Source organism: Maniola hyperantus, chromosome 15 (assembly GCF_902806685.2).
Source record: "Maniola hyperantus chromosome 15, iAphHyp1.2, whole genome shotgun sequence".
Taxonomy (NCBI): domain Eukaryota; kingdom Metazoa; phylum Arthropoda; class Insecta; order Lepidoptera; family Nymphalidae; genus Maniola; species Maniola hyperantus.
Window position 1 is genome coordinate 14073760 of NC_048550.1, and position 15594 is coordinate 14089353.

General features: G+C 37.2%; 1 protein-coding gene across 1 annotated transcript in view; it reads right to left on the reverse strand.

Annotated features, from left to right (window-relative positions):
* Nucleotides 1-15594, reverse strand: part of LOC117989190 (metabotropic glutamate receptor 2-like) — a 221558-nt gene that overhangs the window by 142202 nt on the left and 63762 nt on the right. The window contains exon 2 of the mRNA XM_034976516.2: nt 10167-10206. The gene's annotated coding sequence lies outside the window, so the exon portion shown is untranslated. The remainder of the gene's footprint in view (nt 1-10166; nt 10207-15594) is intronic.

Here is a 15594-nt window from a genome sequence, read left to right on the forward strand (position 1 = left end):
GTAACAAGTGGGATCAAATCTGATGAAGGTACCAAAGTAAGAAAAAACCGGCCGAGTGCGAGTCGGGCTCGCGCACCGAAGGTTCCGTATTATAGTGGTATTTTTTCGACATTTTGCACGATAAATCAAAAACTATTATGCATAAAAATAAAAATCTGTTTTAGAATGTACGGGTAAAAGCCCTTCTTTCATATTATGATACTCCACTTAGCATAGTTATCTTAGTTTGAATTTTTTTGTGATGTAACCACAAATTCACGGTTATCGGATGCAGGTATACCTTTACTTATGCTATTAGACCTACTACCTACCAAATTAAATATTCTAGTTCAACGGGAAGTAGGTACTCTATAGGTTATCTTGACAGACACGACGGACAGATGGAAAGACAGACAACAAAGTGATCCTATAAGGGTTCCTTTTTCCTTTTGAGGTACGAAACCCTAAAAACGGTTGTTCTGATTGTAGGTCGAAGGACACATAATATCATACGACGAGGGGCTTTTTATTATATTCAGTAGGAAATCCTAGCTTGATCGGAAAATTCTAATATCGAAGAAAAAATATCTGAGACTTTTTAGTTAAGGGAAACTTACCTATGTATTTACTATTGGTAGGGAAAAATGATTTTTTGTTTGGGCAGAAGTTAAAAGTATTCTTGAAAGATCGATGGGGTTTTGACATAGATGGTGTTCCATGCTTTCGTTTAGTTTTTAGGGTTCCTCAAAAGGAAAAAAGGAACCCTTATAGGATCACTTCGTTGCCTGTCTGTCTGTCAAGAAACCTACAGGGTACTTCCCGTTGACCTAGAATCATTGGCAGTTAGGTACGTCTTATACCAGACTTATGGGGAAAAATCTGAAAACCGTGAATTTATGGTTACATCACAAAACAAATTAAAATGTGTTCATGTACAATTAGGTAATTAGTAGGTATTTTCAACTTTTAAAGTAAGATTACTATACCAAGTGGGGTATCATTATAAAACCTGTACATTCTAAAACAGATAAATAATATGATAGAGAACTTGTGATTTTAAAAGAGATTTTTATTTATTTTTATGCATAACAGTTTTTGAATTATCGTGCAAAATGTTGAATAAATACGACTAGTACGACACCCTCGGTGCGCGAGTCTGACTCGCACTTGCTGGTTTTAATGTACAGAACCCAAAAAATTTGACTTTTTGAACTCCTAACGGCAAAGACATGTAACCTTCAATGTACAAATTGGCAGGACATATATTTTCGTTTGCCCGATCCTGCCATTTCCGCACAAAATTTTCATCGGACCTATTTTCGCTTGATTAAATTTCTTTCAGTGACATTGATGGATTGTACCTAAACCTTGTTCTATAGTTTGTTCTATTTTGAACTCTATACAATGGTAATTAGGTTTTCTTTTGTTTGAATTTTATAAAGGCTTGTTTGTGATGGAGTGCATAATAAAACATGTAATTCAAAAGGTTCTGCAAAGTTGTTATTTTTGCGCGAGAGTTTGTATTGAATCCCGAGCCAGCGAAGGATTCCTAAAGTTGAACCATGAGCGAAGCGAGTAGTTTAAAATTAGAACCCTGAGCGTAGCGAGGAATCAAAGGCACGCGCAGAAATAAATTTGTACCCGTGCGATGCGAGAAAAACAGTGAGGAAAACGCTAGATGCAAGAATACAAGAAAATTTTGAATAAAGTTTTTTTGCAATTAATAGCAGTTTTTAGCAGTATTAAATATTGAAGGAAAAAGAGGAAACCATCGTGAGGAAACCTGCATGCCTGAGACGCAGTGGCGTCCACAGTGTTTGAAGCCAGGGTAAGCATTAGTTAGGTAGGAACCTATTTACTGGCAGGTCATAATGAAAAATATGCATTGAGCCATTACAACTGGGGTAAGCAGTGCATTTATGCCTCTATGACCTGCACGCCGCTGCCTGAGAGCCTTTCATAATGTTCTCAAAGGTGTGTGAAGTCTGCCAATCTGCAATTCGCTAGCGTGATGAACTATGACCTAAACACTTCTCATTCTGAGAGGAGACATGACAGGTTGAGATAACATCACTCACGTCCTTAACCTCTTTAAACAAAGAATAATATGAATTTGACTATGATCATCATCATCATCATCATGAACCCTTCATCGGCTCACTACTGAGCACGGGTCTCCTCTCAGAAAGAGAAGGCCTAGCGCGGATTGGTAGTGTTTGAATATAATATACTAGCTTAAACTCGCGATTTCGTCCGCGTAGACTACACAATTTCAAACCCCTATTTCACTCCTTTAGGGGTTAAACTTTCAACAATCCTTTCTTAGCGGATGCCATCGTCATAATAGCTATCTGCATGCCAAATTTCTGCCCGATCCGTCCAGTAGTTTGAGCTGTGTTGATAGATCAGTCAATCAGCCAGTCAGTCACCTTTCCTTTTTAACCGACTTCAAAAAAAGGAGGAGGTTCTCAATTCGTCGGAAACTTTTTTTTTTAATGTACGTTACCGGATTACTCGAAGACGCCTAGACCGATTTTGAAAATTCTTTTTTTGTTTGAAAGGGTATACTTCAAAGTTGGTCCCATTTAAATTTGGTGAAGATCTGAGGAACATCTTCGAAGATAGATAATGGAACTCCTCAACGGATAAGAGTAAATTGCTCGCGATCAGTGTAATAGCTTAGTATACAGTAGATTTTTAACCAGGCATAGCATATTTTAATACCATGGGGCCACTAAAAATTGTGAAATAATTTTTTTTTACAAAAAAAATAAAAACCGACTTCGATACACAAACACTAAAAATTGAAAAATAATTTAATTTATTACAGAATATAATATTATGTATACAAGAGTTAATATAGTTCCATAATAATATTTTTTGGGGTCGGTGCCAATGAGGTGCCATTGTGGAGTCTCATAAAAATATGAAGTCTAGACGATTCGCGCAGCTAAAGCTAATTGGCACCGGCACCAAAAAGTATTATTATGGAACTATATTAACTCTTGTATACATAATATATTCGGTACTTAATAAATTAAATTATTTTTCAATTTTTATATATGTTTAGATTTTATTTTCATCAAAACAAATCCAACAAATCCTCAAGATCGCGGCTACACGAGCACACTCTTTGAAGTAAATCATGTAGAAAAACGATAAATAAATAAAGCTTCTACTTACTACTAGTACTTAGGATTTATGTACCCGTGTATGGCCTACAGGCAGATCACTGATATCGTTGTTTACAGCGCACTGAATAAAACTTTATGATCTTTATAAATATATTTTCCAATATATACCTACCTACTTAAATAGAAAGCCTTAGAAATTTTTACTTTTTAGGGTTCCGTATCTCAAAAAGAAAAAACCGGCCAAGTGCGAGTCAGGCTCGTGCAATGAGGGTTCCGTACTACAGTCGTATTTTGTCGACATTTTGCAGGATATTTCAAAAACTATGATACATAAAAATAAATAAAAATCTGTTTTAGAATGCACAGGTGAAGACCTTTCATATGAATCCCCAACTTGATGTAGTTATCGTACTTCGAAAATTGTAAATACTAAAGTATTAGTTTATGACCACAATTTAATTTTTTTGTGTGATGTAACCACAAATTCACGGTTTTCAGATTTTTCCTCGAATGTCTGCTATAAGACCTAAGCCAAAACTAAGCCAAATTTCATGATTCTAGGTCAACGGAAAGTACTTTGTAGGTTTCTTGACAGACCGACAGACAGACAAACAAAGTGATCCTATAAGGGTTCCGTTTTTCCTTTTGAGGTACGGAACCCTAAAAAGGGACCCTTATAGGATCACTTTGTTGTCTGTCTGTCTATCAAGAAAACCTATAGAGTACTTCCCGTTGACCTAGAATCATGACATTTGGAAGGTAGGTAGGTCTTATAGCACAAGTAAATGGAAAAATCCGAAAACCATGAATTTGTGGTTACGTCACAAACGAAAAAATGTATTCTTGAACAAATATTGGCATTTAGTTTCAACTTTCAAAGTAAGATTACTATACCAAGTGGGGTATTATAATATGAAAGAGAACTTGTACATTCTAAAAGAGATTTTTATTTATTTTTATGCGTAATAGTTTTTGATTTATCGTGCAAAATGTCGAAGGGTTTTTTTGACAGACACGACAGACGGAAAGACAGAAACAACGAATTGATACTATAAGGGTTTCTTTTTTTGCCTTTTGAGGCACGGAACACTAAAAAGTAACCCAAAATGGTATGCACACTGAACGATCTCCTTTATTTGCATTTCGACCCAATTATAAGACTGATGGCCAGACCCTATAATAGAATTATCTGGAAAGGGAGAGCAGTTAATGGCCACGCGTGGTTACTTAACGGTGGCCTTCCTGCCGTTAAGTGGGCCACTGACTGCCACGGGACCATTTTGGGGCTCCTGGTAATTTAATGGGTGGGAGTTTCGGATTTCATGAATATTATAGGTTGTACTAGCTGATGCCCACGACTTCGTACGTGTGGGTTTAGTTTTTAAAAATCCCGAGGGAACTCTTTGATTTTCCGAGATAAAAAGTCTATGTCAAGTTCCTAAACTATACCCATGCGAAAAATCACGTCGATCCGTTGCTCCGTTGCGACGTGATTGAAGGACAAACCAACAAACCAATAAACCAACACACCAACAAAGCCAGTGCCTTTGAGAGCCTCAATAGCTCAACCGGTGAAGGAGTGGACTGAAAACCGAAAAGTTGACGGTTCAAACCCCGCCCGTTGCACTATTGTCGTACCTACTCCTAGCACAAGCTTGACGCTTAGTTGGAGAGGTAAAGGGAATATTAGTCATTTAACATGACTAATATTCTTTAAAAAAAAAAAAAAATCGCATTTATAATTAATAGGGGTAGTGATTACCTACTAGCACAACCCGCCTTGGCTTCGCTCGAGTTATATTTCTAGGATTCCGTACCAACGGGTGCCAACGGGTTCCTATTACTAAGCCTCAGCTATCCGTCCGTCTGTCTGTCTGTCAGCGGGGTGCATCTCATCTCACGAACCATAATAGTTAGAGAGTTGAAATTTTATAAAATAAGTAGGTACAGTGAAGCTGTGATAGCGTAGTGGCTAGGACGTCCGCCTCCTAATTCGGAGGTAGGGGGTTCGATCCCGGGTACGCAAGTCTAACTTTTTGGAGTTATGTGCATTCTAAGTAATTAAATATCACTAGATTTAACGGTGAAGGAAAACATCGTGAGGAAACCTGCATGCCTGAAAGCTCCCCATAATGTTCTCAAAGGTGTGTGAAGTCTACCAATCCGCACATAGCCAGCGTGGTAGACTATGGCCAAAACCCTTCTCACTCTGAGATCCGTGCTCTGTAGTGTGCCGGCGATGGGTTGATCATGATGAAGCCGACGAAGTGCTGACAACAGCTAAGTACTAGTTAAGTTTGTTCCAATAAATTCGATCAAAACTGCTTATCAATTCACTTTGTAAGTTGTCGAAAGTAAACTCCCATCGCTGCAAGCCTGCGGGAATAACCGAATAACTCCATTTAAATACAACTTTTCCAAGAAATTCGCAGGTTTAGACGTTAAGCACCTATTGAATCTTGTTTATGTGCCAAGAATTGCCGACTGAGGTAAAACTACAAACTCAAACTTATTCAAATACGACGTAATGTTGGTTGCGGATTTACAAAATTTGGGTATTTTTTAAATTTGATAGATATTATTACTTTATTATAAACTAGGATAAAAATAATGACGTACACTGAAAAAATATTAAAATCCAACAAAGATTTACAAAGTTACAGGAATTTTAATTTTGGAGTGGGAGGGACTTCTATCCCTTTTTCGCAAAACGAAAATTTGTATGAAACCGCACGAAGCTTCTATGGCATTAGTAGGTGTGACGTCAAACTGCTGTGTCGCTATCTCTGTCTAATCAGAAATATTTAAATGCTTATAACTTTTTTGTTATTTGATCGATTTAATTCGTTTTTTTCAGTTTACGTTTTTCAGTTTATTATTTTTATTCTAGTCAGTACCCTTATTATAAATGCGAAAGTGTATTTGTTTGTTGGTTTGTTGGTTTGTCCTTCAATCACGTCGCAACGGTGCAACGGATTGACGTAATTTTTTGCATGGGTATAGATAAAGACCTGGAGAGTGACATAGGCTACTTTTTATCCCGGAAAATCAAAGAGTTCCCACGGGACTTTTAAAAAACCTAATTCCACGCGGACGAAGTCGCGGGCATCAGCTAGTTTATAATAAAGTAATAAAAAAATTGGAGTCAAATACCCAATTAAGTTCTTCGATCAGGTTTCCCAGCGTGAGAGTGACTCCATTGAACGTCTTGTAGTGTAGGGCAAGGTCCTCGATACCAGAGGGCGAGGAAGGTCACCTACGCAATGGACCGACCAAATTAAGTGTGGGTGGTCCCGTGCACTACTGACTAGACTATCGACCAGCAGGGAGATGTGGGGAAGGTTCGTGGGGCGTATAACATCCAGTGTTAGAGTTTCTGACGAGCCACAATCATATCAAATGTCGCCGGACACATAATTGCTTCTACCGGAATAGATCTAGGACCTGCAACTAATAGGTACACCCAGTGGCGTGCATACGGTTTAAAGCCCGGGTAAGCAGTAGTTAGGTAAGCCAGTCAAAGAATAATGAGCATTAAGCAATTTCAACCGAGTTAACTATTTCTTGGGTAAGCAGCGCTTTTTTGCCTCTATGAGTTGCACGCCACTGGGTACACCACAGCGTTTACCATTTGCAACTTGTTTTTTTTTTTTGTGTTTTCACTATTTCGGAAAGTTTTTAGCTACTTTTTGTATCATTTTACTTTTATGGTTAATAATTGTTCCATGTAAATTGTGTGAAATTTACATACAACGTCATGTAATATAACTTTATGTAACTTAAGATCATTTTTGTAAAAATTCGCTGGCGAACCTTAATTAATAAAAATAAAATAAAATAAAAATTGCGCCGGGCGGTCGAAATGATTCTTTGCATCTACTTCTGTTTAAATACTAATCAAATTTTATCAGTTCTACCATCAAAATTCTTCGCGGTTTCGATTCCGAAATGTTCCAAAAAAAAGCTGCCATTTTGTAAACGATATTAGGCTAGGTAGGTACGTCCCAAGTGGCGCGGGTGGCTTGGCGGCGAACGTAAAAATCCCTTTGATACGCCTTCGATAATACTGCCTTGGAATATTATTTCGACACAACATTTGACGCACCTGCCTCATGATAATATTACCGGAAGGAAATATATTATGTACACACAATTTAGCTTTTGTGTAACATTCTGTGTGTTATTTTTCGCACGTACTTCGTACTTATTTTTGGAGTTTATTTTGAACATAATATATTTATTATGTAGGTCTTCTGATAAATAATTGAATTATTAGTCTGTTAATTATTATGACTCTCAATATAATTACTCATCATCATCATTGTGGAGAACTCTCACACTTGTAGGTTTCCTCACGATGTTTTTCCTTCACCGTTAGAGGAAGTGATATTTAATTACTGTTTAAACTAAAACATTTTTATTCGTTTAAGGCGAAATGCGGTGTTAAGACGCATTTCGGATGTTCAAAGAATCAAGTTTGGGCCTCAAAAACAACTTTTTTTTTTTTAATTAGAATAATATATTCTTTATTTTAATTCGATTGGCACAATTTGGCTCGATACAAAAAAGTTTTCCCAAAATACGCATTTTTTACACGACCATTAGGAGAAAATCCATTTTTATTCGATTGATATAAAACCAATTTCAATAAAATTTCGTATAATTGCGTTTCACGTTTAATACACTAAAAGATTACGGTATTATTTTATGGTAACAGAGCACATAGAATTTTAAATGTAAATATTTATAAAAAACTGGCCAAGTGCGAGTCAGGCTCGCACACTGAGGGTTCCTTACTACAGTCGTATTTTTACAACATTTTGCACGATAATTCAAAAACTATGATGCATAAAAATAAATAAAAATCTGTTTTAGAACGCACAAGTAAATCCCTTTCATATGATACCCCACTTGATATAGTTATCTTACTTCGAATATTGAAAATACTAATTATACGTTCATGACCACAATTTTTTTTTGTATGATCTAACCCTAAATTCACGGTTTTCAGATTTTTTCCCCTAAAGCCAGCTATAAGACCCACCTACATGCCAAATTTCATGATTCTAGGTCAACGGGAAGTACCCTGTAGGTTTCTTGACAGACAGACAGACAACAAAGTGATCCTATAAGGGTTCCGTTTTTCCTTTTGAGGTACGGAACCCTAAAAACGTGCAACTTTGGGGCGGCCCAGACTTTTCGATACACATGCGCCTTTGCAATTAAATATCACTTATTCATTGCTTAACTAATCCCTTAACTAGTTATCTGATTCCGCAGATAAAGTCCCATTAGATCTGACTCCAAATTGGCCCCAAGTTCTAAGACCAAAGTTTGCGATTGGAATCGATAGTCTAAAATTACGGTCGGGACTATCAAAGGGTTTGTTTCCATTAGATCTCAGCATCCTGTGACGTCACATCACGTAAACGTCAAGTATACATTTAGGTGAGTGGAATCTCGTGCTCTTGTCAGGTGAACTATTAACTTCCATTGTTTTGGAATAATTTAGAGACCCTATCTCGTTTGAAGTACTGCAAAATCGATATTTCATCAGCCATATATTAGGGGAGCCAAAGAGGTTAAATAGGGATTTACTCGAGCGTCGTGGGGACCTATTGGATTGTGAAGATTAGGTGCTAAAAGGAAAAAAAGGTTATATGATCCCCTTTCACTCGTGGGGATAGCGCGTATAGGTTTCAAAAATTTATAAAATATAGCTACTTGCTCATATTCAAAAAACCAGCCAAGTGCGAGTCAGGCTCGCGCAACGCAAAATAAAAACGAGGGTTCCGTACTCAATCGTATTTTTTCGACATTTTGCACGATAATTCAAAAACTATGATGCATAAAAATAAATTAAAATCTGTTTTAGAATGTACAGATGAAGACCTTTCTTATGATACCCCACTTGATATAGTTATCTTACTTCAAAATTGAAAACACTAATTATTAGTTCATGACCACAATTAATTTTTTTGTGTGATGTAACCACAAATTTACGGTTTTCAGATTTTTCCCCGAATGTCAGCTATAAGACCTACCTACCTGCCAAATTTCATGATTCTAGGTCACCGGGAAGTACTCTGTAGGTTTCTTGACAGACCGACAGACAGACAGACAGACAGGCAGACATACAGACAGACAGACAGACAGACAGACAGACAGACAGACAGACAGACAGACAGACAACAAAGTGATCTATATTTTTTATAATTTTTTAGTGTTTACCTACACTTCAAGGAAATTACTAAAAAAAATTTAAATACATATCAAAAATTGCGTGACCGGCAGTCTTTTGGGTTCGCGCCCGATGCCTTGACCACTCGGCCACGGTCTCGCTACTACGAGAACTTTCCCCCTGCCAGGTCATTAGCCATGGCTAACAATATCCCCGAAGAGAGATTAAACACAACAATCCCTTACACAATCGTCTGTCATTGACAGTGTGCAAATTATTATTAAATACTAGAATTTATTATTAAAGAGAATAATTTAAAAATAATCATGATTTTTATTTGTTTTAAAATAATTTTAAATACATATCAAAAATTGCGTAACCGGCAGGAATCGAACCTGCATCTTCTGCGGTTCGCGCCCGATGCCTTGACCACTCGGCCACGGTCTCGCTTACTGCCAGTGACAAAATTGGTGGTATGTATGTTAACTCATTACTGAAGCGACTGTTCAATGCCATCTAGTAGCGACACTTTGCAGTTATCGAAACTAATTTCAAAGGCCCATATTACTTTTTTTATTATTATGGTGTTTTAAAATAATTAATTATTAACGGCACGCTGTACGGAAAGCGATTAATGACGTCACAAGGTGTAAATATTTTTCAATTTTTTAACATAAAAAATATTTTCCCGCAGAAATTACTCTATTTTTATGTTAAAAAACAGTTTTAATTAACAGACACAATTTCAGAAAAAAGATAACAAATAAATTTTTCTAAGTATTTTGAAAAACTCAGCCTGTGTGATGAATTTTATTTTGAAAAACTCAGTCCGTGTAATGATATTCGAAAAAAGGAATTAAAAGTCTACTCACGATTAAATTATCCAGATTTGCTCGTAAACTGCTGCGCCACCTAGAACGAAAGAAAACCATTATTTGACAAGCGAAATCGTAGACAAAAAAAGACAGGTATCTATAGAACACGAAAGGTCGAGATGGAAATCGGGGTGGAGACGTCCCCCCGCCTCATACCCCGACTGCCACCTCGACTTGTCTAGTGTCTAACATAATAATTTATATAACACAATATCTGTTTAGGGAAATGATCACGTTCAGTTGTTATTGAGACATCTTCCACGAATAGGGTCTTGGACTGTAGTCATAAAATTAAGTGATTTTTTGTACCTACAGTATTTTATGGGCCTAGAATTAATTATTAAAGAGAATAATTTAAAAAAAACATGATTTTTTATTTATAAGTGACATGAACGTCACGCTGTACGGAAGGTGAATAATGACGTCACAATCCTTAACCGACATTTTTTTTTTCAATTTTTAAACATTAAAATAGAGTAATTTCTGGGGAATATCTTCTAAATATACAAAAGGAAAAGGTGACTGACTGACTGATCTATCAACGCACAGCTCAAACTATTAGACGGATCGAGCTTTTGTCATGCAGATAGCTATGATGACGTAGACATCCGCTAAGAAAGGGTTTTCGAAAAGTCGCGAGCATAAGCTTGTATTTTATATGTTAAAAAATTTAAAAATATTTGTCGTTTACGCCATGTGACGTCATTAATCGCTCTCCGTACAGCGTGACGTTAATAATTAATTATTTTAAAAATGAATGAAAATCATGATTTTATTTAATTATTCTCTTCAATAATAATAAAAATATAATAAAAAAAAGAATTTTAGCCCCATAAACTACCGCTATACAAAAAATCACATCATTTTATTTTATTTTATTACTACAGTCCAAGACTCTATTCCAGTGTAGAATGCACGATTGGTACATTTGTTTGTATGTAGCTGAAGTGGCAATGGGCAGGGCACATAGTTCGTACAACCGATACACGTTGGGGTCCCAAGGTGTTGGAATGGCGACCTCGCACCAGAAGACGCAGCGTTGAAAGACCCCACTAGGTGGACGGACGACATCAGACGAGTCACAGGGAGCCGCTGGATCCAGGCGGCGCAAGACCGTGGCGTGTGGAAGTCCCTACAAGAGACCTATGTTCAACAGTGGACGTCTATTGGTTGACGATGATGATGATGATTGTATGTTTGAGTTTGTAGTTTTACCTCAGTAAGCAATTCTTGGCACATAAACAAGATTCAATAGGTGCAACGTCTAAACCTGCGGATTTCTTGGAAAAGTTGTATTTAGATAGAGTTACTTATTCGGTTATTCCCGCAGGCTTGCAGCGTGGGCGTTTACTTTCGACAACTCGCAAAGTGAATTGATAAGCTATTTTGATCGAATTTATTGGAATAAACTTAACTAGTACCTAGCTGTTGTCAGCACTTCGTTGGCTTCATCATGATCAACCCATCGCTGGCTCACTAAAGAGCACGGGTCTCATCTCAGAGTGAGAAGGGTTTCGGACATAGTCTACCACGCTGGCCATGTGCGAATTGGTAGAGTTCACCTTTGAGTACCTTTGAGGTATGCAGGTTTCATTACGATGTTTTCCTTCACCGTGAAGATCACGTAATTTTTAGGGTTTCGTACCTCAAAAGGAAAAACGGAACCCTTACAGTATTACTTTGTTGTCTGTTTGTTTGTCTATCTGTCTGTCTGTCGGTCTGTCAAGAAACTTACAGGGTACTTCCCGTTGACCTAGAATCATGAAATTTGGCAGGTAGGTAGGACTTATAGCAGACATTCGGGGAAAAATCTGAAAACCAAGAATTTGTGGTTACTTCACCCAAAAAAAAAAAAATTGTGTTCAAGAACTAATAATTAGTACTTATTTTCAATTTTCGAAGTAATCTTCACATCAAGTGGGGTATCATATGAAAGGTCTTCACCTGTGCTTTCTAAAACAGATTTTTATTTATTTTTATGGATCATAGTTTTTGAATTATCGTGCAAAATTTCGAATTGATACAATTACGGAACTACGCAATTACTCGCACTTTATTACTACAGTCCAAACCTCTATTGAGAAAATCTTTTGTATCGTCTCTCTGCGACATGTTGCACGTGGATTTAACAAGAGGTCGTAGGCCTGCATGTAGGTACAAAGTTCGCAATTAGCTCTTTTCTCAGAAAACTTGCGTTTGTAGCCGTGAGTGGGTACCTACACGAGTTTCCGACACTCGTCGAGATGAACGTTCATAATTGGTGAATTTGAAACGAGAAACGTAATTACGGAAACAGCCTCATGTTTCACAATAAGGCTGCGTTTCCACTGACGCGGAGCTGGGTGGAGTGGAGCGGAGAAGAGCAGTGAAAAGTGGTAAGTCTTCTATTGAAGCGAAGCGGGGCGGAGTGGAGCTAGGGTGAGCTGAGCATTTTTTTAAATCCTTTGTTAGCGGCGACGTCATAATAGCTGTCTGCATGCTAAATTTCAGCCCGATCCGTCCATGCGTTCCGTCCATGCGATCCGTTTGAGCTATGCGTTGACAGATCAGTCAGTCAGTCAGTCTTTACCTTTTATTTATTTATTTATTTATATCTTATTAGAACGGCAGTGCCACTTACACTAACTAGATGATTAATAATAAATTTAAATACAAATAAAGGTACAAGAAAAAAGACATAAAATACAAAACGATAAAAGATCAAAGGATTTTGAATATGTACGCTGAGAACATTGAATGACATATTCATGTAATGCTCTCAGCGTACTTCAGTAACTCCCGAACCAGTATTATAGACCCATCATTAAATGGGTCCCATTGAGCATTATTGTCCAAAAGCGCGTTGAACGATGCTAATGAACGGGGTATAGGTGACATAGATCTAGCAACAGTGCGATGATGTGGGACCATGAAAAGTTTATTTTTTCGTGGACGAAGATTACTATTTATATATTTAGATTATTCGTTTAGGTATATCTTTCAAATTTAATTTATTTAATTTAACTTATTTATTTTATAGAGATAAACAGTTACAATTACCTACCAGTCTACAAAAACCTAAGCAGTCTCCAATGAGAAATTAGCACTTATTATAAAATTTATGTTCACAACCAAACAATTGGGCATAGCACGCGCATAAAAACTAGGTAGGTGACAACTTATGGAACACGGAACAAACTAAAATCGACTAAAGTATAAACTATAACTAGGCAGTTTTTGATATTACATCCTTAATTGCTAATTTGTATCTAGTGAGAGAGAGATGAAAAATATCTGTTTTCGCGGACAAATGACGAGCTTTCTCCCTCAAGGGGATTATCTCATGTCCCCTATTACGGAGTAGCTAGGTAAACTTAACTCAAATTATAGAGTAAATAAAGACTTAAGAACCTTAAATAACAAAGAACGAGTCTTACATTAAGTTGTATGTAGTTCAGTTTGAATAGAATGAAGTAAACAATCTTGGATCTACGAACACAACTCAGTTATGCAGATTTCGAGTTTATAGTTCCAGAGTCGGCCATCACTGTTCGTACAGAGCGAATACATAATATTATAACTAGCTGATGCCCGCGACTTCGTCCGCGTGGAATTAGGTTACTAAAAATCCCGTAGGAACCCTTTGATTTTCCGGCATAAGAAGTAAACGATGTCACAGGTCACTCTCCAGGGTTTCATCTATACCCATGCGAAAAACCACGTCGATCCGTTGCTCCGTTGCGACATGATTGAAGGAAAAACCCACAAACCAATAAGCGAACAAACAAACAGAAATCCGCAATTATAATATGGGTACCTTGGGATTGCTGATATACTAACAAAAGGGACTATAATATGTAATAAACATTTGTTTTGTACTAGAGGTATGGGCTTGCATTCAGGGTGGGTGTTGTAAAGGAATGCAACCCTAGGTTTATAATCTGTTGACAATTTTTTTTTTTGTCTCTGTGACTTTTGCTAATCGGTGGTGACGTGTTTAAAAATCTAGTAAAATCTTTGTTTTTATTAGTCTTTCCAATACACTTTATATAGTAATTGAGTTAATGTGTTTTATTACGACCACAATCAGTAAATTCTTTCACTAATAAACTAATGATTGACGTGAAATTAGTGATTACGAACAGACGTGATACAAGCAGGCCCCATTGAAACCCAATTCCCGGGAAACCCGAGAAGGATAGCAAAAGTATATTAATTAAATTCCGAAATTATCGCGCGAGGAACTCTTTGAATACGAATCGGTTCCAATTTGGGGTGACAATTTATTCCTCCCCATCGCTACCCTCATCTTAACTGAATTCTTCCACTCCACTGCAAGTACAGATGTTTCAGATTCGATTTCCTGTTCGATGAAGACTTAAATTAGACTAAAGCCTATTTTTTTCTGTGCCAGTTTGAAATTTAATTCTGTGTGTATGGTGTATAATATGTTATTTACTCAGATGGCAGTGGCGCAAGACCGTGGCGTGTGCAAGTCAAAGTACAAAAGACTACGTCCAGCAGTGGACGTCAATTATTGGTTGACGATGATGATGATGATGATGATGACCTTTATACAAAGCAGAGATAAGATTGACCCAGTAAGTGGGTATGTACGTAAGTGGTAGGTATATAACGAAATAAGTACCTAAGTCCTTTTATGATTGCTACTGAAAAACTTCAAACTTCGGTATGTCCTAAGATTTTCCAGTCAAACTTAAAGATATCCTTAGCAGCTTCATCAACCCATCACAGGCTCACTACTGAGCACAGGTATGATCTAAGTATGAGAATGGTCAAATGCGGATTAGCAGATTTCACGCACCTTTGAGAACATTATGGAGGCTCTATTTTGAATTATGAACTCTCAAGCATGCAGGTTTCCTCACGTTGTTTTCCTTCACCGTTAAAGCAAGCGATGTATTTTAATTTCTTAAACCGCACATAACTCCGAAAAGTTATTTAAAGGTGCGTGCTGGAATCGAACCACATACTTTCATATACTTAGGATCCTTTTATTCCGCAAACGTCCGAAATAAATTGTAGCCCATTCACTAGTCACCACAACAACAATTATTGAAGATATTTAGTCTCGAGGAGATTTAAAAGCGAATCCAAGTAGTAGGAAATCGCGGGGAAAACTGCATTTATTTCCAAAGTGCAGCCGCTTCGGTGCAGAGTGATATAAATTATTTCCTTCTACGGACTTGTGGTTTGAGAGAGTTAAAAATTGGTACAAATGTCTCTGGCGGGGAATAAAAACAGCTATGCCTTGCTTGATCGAATAACAACACAGGTTCCCAACACAGGGAGTAACGATCAGCGATTATGTAGTTTGAGTCATGGTGGCTTTGGGAAATAACAGGTAAAAAAATCTTACTTACGCCTAATTTTTTTATATCTTCTTCAGAATAGTATTAGAATTAATCACGTCATGCATTGCCCG